At 51.9% G+C, this 6,000-nt stretch overlaps 1 protein-coding gene across 2 annotated transcripts in view; it reads right to left on the reverse strand.

Annotated features, from left to right (window-relative positions):
* The window catches only part of GATA3 (GATA binding protein 3), a 31,970-nt gene extending 26,208 nt beyond the window's left edge, over window positions 1–5,762 (reverse strand). For both annotated transcript variants that reach the window (XM_067535024.1, XM_067535021.1), the window contains exon 1: window positions 5,578–5,762. The gene's annotated coding sequence lies outside the window, so the exon portion shown is untranslated. The remainder of the gene's footprint in view (window positions 1–5,577) is intronic.
* Between the last annotated feature and the right edge of the window lie 238 nt (window positions 5,763–6,000).

A 6,000-nucleotide genomic window follows, 5' to 3' on the forward strand; every position in this document is an offset into this window, starting at 1 on the left:
TATGAATATCACACTTCTTATGGGGAGCTCAGAGAGTTCGGATTCAACCCTTGATCACACCCGCAGTACTGATCGCAGTGGCTACAGGTTTACACGGGACAGACTCAGTTGAGCCCGGCCTGTTCCTTTTGTCCAATTGAGTGCGGAGCAGTGGAGATCATTCCTCCCACCCCAGCAGGGGCCTTAATTGACAGCTCGGCTCTAACAGGGGCCCGTTGTTGGAGCAATTAGCAACAAAACAATAGGGGTGGAGGGGAGGCGTTTAATTCGATTTGAAAGTGAGGGACGTGGCACTGAGATCACGCAACACGGCGGACTGTAGATCTTTCCAGGCAGGCGCTGGAGCGGAGGGGCAGGGGGCAGTTTTCGGGAGAAGCAGGGCGCTGTGGTTGTCAAAGGTCCGTCACACACACACACACACACACAACAGGCGGACAAGCCTGTCCTCTTACGGGTTCAAGAAAGGCGCGATCTCTCCTCCACTTTCACTGCGAAGATTTCTATAGCACCCAGACGCTTCCCACCCAACCCGGGATGCTCGCCCCCCTTACCCCCAAAACTACAGGACCTGAGTTTGCTGAGCAAGGAACGTATCAATAGCTGTGCCCGTGTGAACAGCTGGGGGGGGGGGGAGAGTAGGAACCAGTAGTTAGCAGCTGGGAAACCACTTTCCCTAAAAGTCTCTCTCCCCCTCGAAGCTGCTTCCTAGGCTGGTTCTGTGCCCATCCCTGTTACCAGCACCTGGTCCGAATTTCTGTGTCTCCTTGGGGTGGGCAAAGGAAGAAAAAGCCCCCCCCCCTCCCCGCAGCCGTTTAGACTACAATTGACTGAAAGCGGATTAAATTACGTGTGCTGGGTTGGGATTTTTACAGGGTACGAGAATAGCACAGGTAAAGCTGTATAAACAGCCCTGGGCTACGGATCGGAGGGTTATGCAAAGGACACGGCCCAGGGCACAGCTCCGAAGACTTTTTGCTGTGTAAAACAACTTGTGCTCGGCCGGGGAGGGGAGTGGGGTAGGAAAGGGGCTGCGAGGGGCCCAATACTACAGTCTCCACGGTGGGGGGGGGGGGAAGAGGGGGGAGCTCCTTGTCATAAAGCAGCCTACGAAGATCTGCGTTGTTACCCCCTAGGAGGAAGACAACAGAAGATGCCACCACTTAAACCCAGAGAAATCGACCCCCTAAATTCCTGCGGGCGAGAACGAAGCGGCTGGGATGGGGCTGTGTGCTGCTGAGCTGGTCTCAGTTTGAACAAAGAACTGAAGAGGGGAACACCCCCCCCCCCCCCCCCGCGCCGGCGGAATGAATCCGCCAGAAATTATCTGCCCCCCCCCCCCCCACACACACACACACACACACACACACTTCTCTGTGAAAAGGAACCACAAGCAGGAAGCGCTGCCAGATCTAAGGATTTTCCTTTCATTGCATTTGATTTTTAAAGTAAAGCCTGCCCAGAATGGACCAGGAGGTGCTGCCCCCCCCCCTCGCCGCCCCCCACCCCCAGCTCCGCGCTTCTGCTTTCCTCTCTGCTCCGAAACCAGCCCCAGGGTTTTTCTAATAATTCATCTCGCTCCCTCCTTTGCAAACCAGGAGGAAGCACAAAACATGCAGACACGCACAAGAAACAGAGGCAACCGAGCCGTGCCGACTGAAAGAGAGAAAAGATCAACAAGCGATTACACCGTTTCCCATTATCTTGCCCCTTCCCCTCTCTGCACCCCCCTCCCCGCAAAAAAACCCCCAATGAATTGTGGGTGGGTGGGTGGGTGGGTAGAGAGAGGGGGAAACCCCTCGTCTGTCTTAAGAAAACAAATTCCAAGAATGAAAATTGGGGGAGGGGTTGGTCCTTTTCCTGCGGACCCCCCCCCCTTCCCCCCTTTGAAGCTGAGAAGAAGGGCTACTGCCCCGGGACACGAAGTCTGAGAAAGGATCAAAACCGGCTCCGCGAGTCCCAGAGGCGCCTTGTCTCCCTCTTGTACATTCCCAAACGGCACGGCAGAGACTGAGCGAGGAGCCGGGGGAAAGCCGGGGTGCCCGGCCGGCCGGCTTCATTGGCCCACCTTCCCCTCCCAGCTCTGCTCCAGGACGGGTGATGACACCCGCCCGAGAGCAGCGTTTGGGGCCCAGGCGGGTCAGTTTCAAGCTCAGACCTGGTCAATTGCGCTTCGGTTTTTCTTCAGCATCTCCCAGCCAGAGGGATCTGGCCAGTGCTGTGGTGTTTGCACCGGCTTGAAAGAACCGGACTGGGGTCAACACACACACACACACACACACATTCGGCCCACAGACACACACACACACACACACACACACACACACGGCCCACAGACACACACACACACACACGGCCCACAGACACACACACACACACACACACACTCCCCCTCCGACTGAAATACATCTTTAACACACAGACGGTGCCGCTCATCGGGACCGTATTAGGCAAGCAAAGCTACCCGGGGATATAAAATATGAGAATAATTATTATATAACAACCCTCCCCACCCTTCTTTCAGACGCAGGGGCTTAGGGATTTAACAGTATTTTGGAAAGATTTCTGGAGAGAAAAAAACCCGGCTATATAGCAAGATAATTCACTGCCACCGAGGGAAATGCTTGCGACTGTCTAACAGCAAATCGAGCTATTTTAGCTCTTCGAATCAGCACTCAGACCTAATAAAAAAAATCCATCTAAAAAACCCCCAACTCATCCGCTCGATCTAAACGCTGAGAGCTGACGAAGTGAATTAAAAAGCGAGTCCGGTTTCACCCTGTGCCGGAGCCGCTGTCAGCCTGGGTTCTCCTGGAAGGAAGCGTCTTCTTTGAAGACAGCCAAATAATCTCTGCCCCTAATGAATTGTAAGCGTGTGACCCTGGATTTATCGCCTTTCCATCACTAGCCGTTTAGGGCCAGTTTGATCTGTACATTCGAAGGTGAATTGAAATCATGTAAACGAAACTGGAGGGCAGCTAGTCCAGCGGCGGGTTTTTTAGTTCCGAAGGACACTTTCCTCGGAGTCCCACAAACTGGCTACAAATGAAACTATAATCGGCTTTACAAATCATTTAAAAAAGAAATCCTCCTGCCATATCAGCCTCGCATCTGGCCAGGGGCGCATAAGACAATTAAAAAGACAGAGGTGGGAAAGCAGGACTGAAGGAGACACTAGTTCTTTTTTGGAGGAAAAACCTGATCTTTTTTCTCTGCTTAGCAGAATGTTTTAAATACAAAAAAAAAATGGAAGCGACCTTCTCCTCGGGGATGGTAATTCTCTCCACCGGAATCCAGAGTGCCTCCATCTCCTAAACTAAATTCTGTGTATCCTAAAATAAATCCCTGTGCTCCTTTCTGCACATGTATTCACGTGTGTGTGTTTTGGTGTGACACACACAAAAACCGGCAGCCACCCCAGGACACACGTACACACGTGCTGTGCACGATACATATAGATGACACACTTCTCCAGCTAGCTACATATAGACGCACTCAAATGTGTACACACGCATCGAATATGTTCCTTTTTTTTTCCCCACGAAAACAGAAGCTGGATCTGGTTTAATTTGTGCTTTGGCAAATGTAGCCTTCGCTGACGATGTGTGGGTCGGGTAACGATAATTTCTCCGATATCACAACCGTAGATCTAGGGAGAGGAAGTTTAGAAAAACGAGACATTTCCCCCCCATCTGTTTCACCCCGTCATATTCCAGCGCTTTCCCTGCTCGGTGGGAAGCTGAATCTGAAAGTGATTTTCAGCCTGAAGACACATTATCTGCCCCAAGTAAATGCTCTCCCGGGGGGGGCTTTTCCCCCCTAACATCTCCCAGACAGAACCGGGCGTTTTCCTTGTTTTCAAGCCGGGTCATTGCTAAGAAGTGATCGCTGGGTCGTGTCTAAACAGCGACGATTTTTCACTCTCCTAAGCAATTTTTAAGGCATTTCAAGGGAACTTTGGATCATTTGGTTTTAGTTCGATCGAGTCTGTCCCCTACATACCGCACACACACCTCCACAACAGACCCACACACGCTGCAGCACGCACTAATGCACGAGCGAACACAACACAAAGCTGAACACACGTTAACACAATACACCGAGTGAACTACACACTAACAGCCCGGGAACCGAAAGCCCCATGGGAACCGAAAGACACACCAGTTCACACACGACCGAGACGACAACAGCCGCTAGCCACAAACGCACACAACAGAGAAATGGAAACGTACATTACTAATATACCGGCTCGAACAACACAAGAATGGAAACAAACTTACTAGATCAAGTGAGGAGGGGAAACACATTAACACAAATCCTAATTAACCACACACACAGCGACATAAACAGCGGAACACACAAACTTCACAGAGACACACATAGATACAAGTATACAACTGGAAATACTCAACACAATGACACTAGTCTTACACACAAGACCCGGTCTACCCAGCTTTACAAGCGAGGTCCATGAATAATGAAGAACACAAGTCAATCCAATGGTTATTAATTAGCCGGTTACATTCGAATCCATCCCCTAATGCTCCCGCGTCTGTCCCTGGACAAATGAAGCTAAGAGGAGCTGACATTTTTTGAACGAGCCCAATTACAGCTAATGTTCATTTCTTACCACTCCGATACATTTGCTCGGCACCCAATTACTGGTTTGAATACCCCGCAGGAGGAAGCACCAGAAACGCCTTGGGATGCAGGGAAATCATCTTTATCCATCAGACAGGTCCCATTCCCTTCAAGGCACCTGTCTAAACCACCTTGACACCTCCAGCCAGACTAGCTACCTTACTTTAGAGAGCAGATCACACGGACAGCAGGACCGACATGTACCACACTCCGCTTGGCGTCCACAATACAGCCAGGGAGTTTGCTGAGAGATTCTGTGTGTGTGATTGTGTGTGTTCTGGTAGAATGTGGAGTGTGGGGTTTTACGTACAGGCACATGCAGGTGTGTGACGGAGATCAGTGGGTACACTGTTCCTGGTACACACGTATGTAGGTGTGATGTGATGGCAAATGTGTGTGTGAGAGCGCGACAAATTCGATCTAAACAGAAGAATGTGTGTCTGGGGAGAGTGTGTACACACGGGTGAATTCACTGCCTTCCACACACTTCGCTTGTAGCTCCCGATTCGAATGACTTGCACATCTGTCAAACACCCCACAGTAGGTACACACGCCCGCGTACACACTTCTCCTCGCATTTCCCTCCAGACACAAGTATTTACACAGCCCAACGCGGTGCAAAATGCAAAAGCAGCCGCTGGCCCTGGCTGTCCAGCTGGGGGCCCTGGCACCGACGGGCAAAGCCACCTTGCTGCCGACCTCTTCCAGGGCTTTGTTCCCATCCCTAGCTGCGGAGGTAACAAGCTCTCGGGCAAGTTGTGTCTCCCCACAAGGTCACTGGAAAAATCCACAGAGCCCGAGTGACTGGAGACAAATAGGAGTGGGGCCGGGTTACATTTCAGCCAGCGTGAGCCGGGATCACTCCTAATGCCCTCCACGTGCAGACGGGAACGAGCCAGAGTGGGGGGTGCAGGGGGGAGAATCTCAATGCGCACTGACCTGGGCAGCTGCTTCTTGTTTTGTCCTGAGCTGCAGAAGATCTAAAGGCCGAAATGCCAGGCAGATCGAGCTGCTCCTGTCGCCTCTGCTGCTGCTGCTGCCGGCATCCCTTCCAATCCGAAGTAAAAGGGGGTGATCCGCATCCTCTGAAAACCCACCCGAATCTCTGACCTCCTCCTCCTCCTCCTGGCTGTAGAGAAGAGCAGAGCTCTTCCGGGTTGGAAAAGGGCAGAGAAAGAGTGAGAGAAATATGATGGGCATGCCATTACACACCCATCCTGCGAATCACATGGGCTGGGGGAAGGAGGGGGGGGGGGGTAAAGAGGCAGGTATTGGGGCTGGAAATCGATTAGAACGTGATGTAACATGGGCCAGGCGAAGCTGCCGCTGTCAGAAGCCTGTAACGCCGGCAAAGGGGTTTTG

Source organism: Emydura macquarii, unplaced genomic scaffold, assembly GCF_026122565.2.
Source record: "Emydura macquarii macquarii isolate MOO-44397 ecotype Brisbane River unplaced genomic scaffold, CSIRO-AGI_Emac_v2 contig_3470, whole genome shotgun sequence".
Taxonomy (NCBI): domain Eukaryota; kingdom Metazoa; phylum Chordata; order Testudines; family Chelidae; genus Emydura; species Emydura macquarii.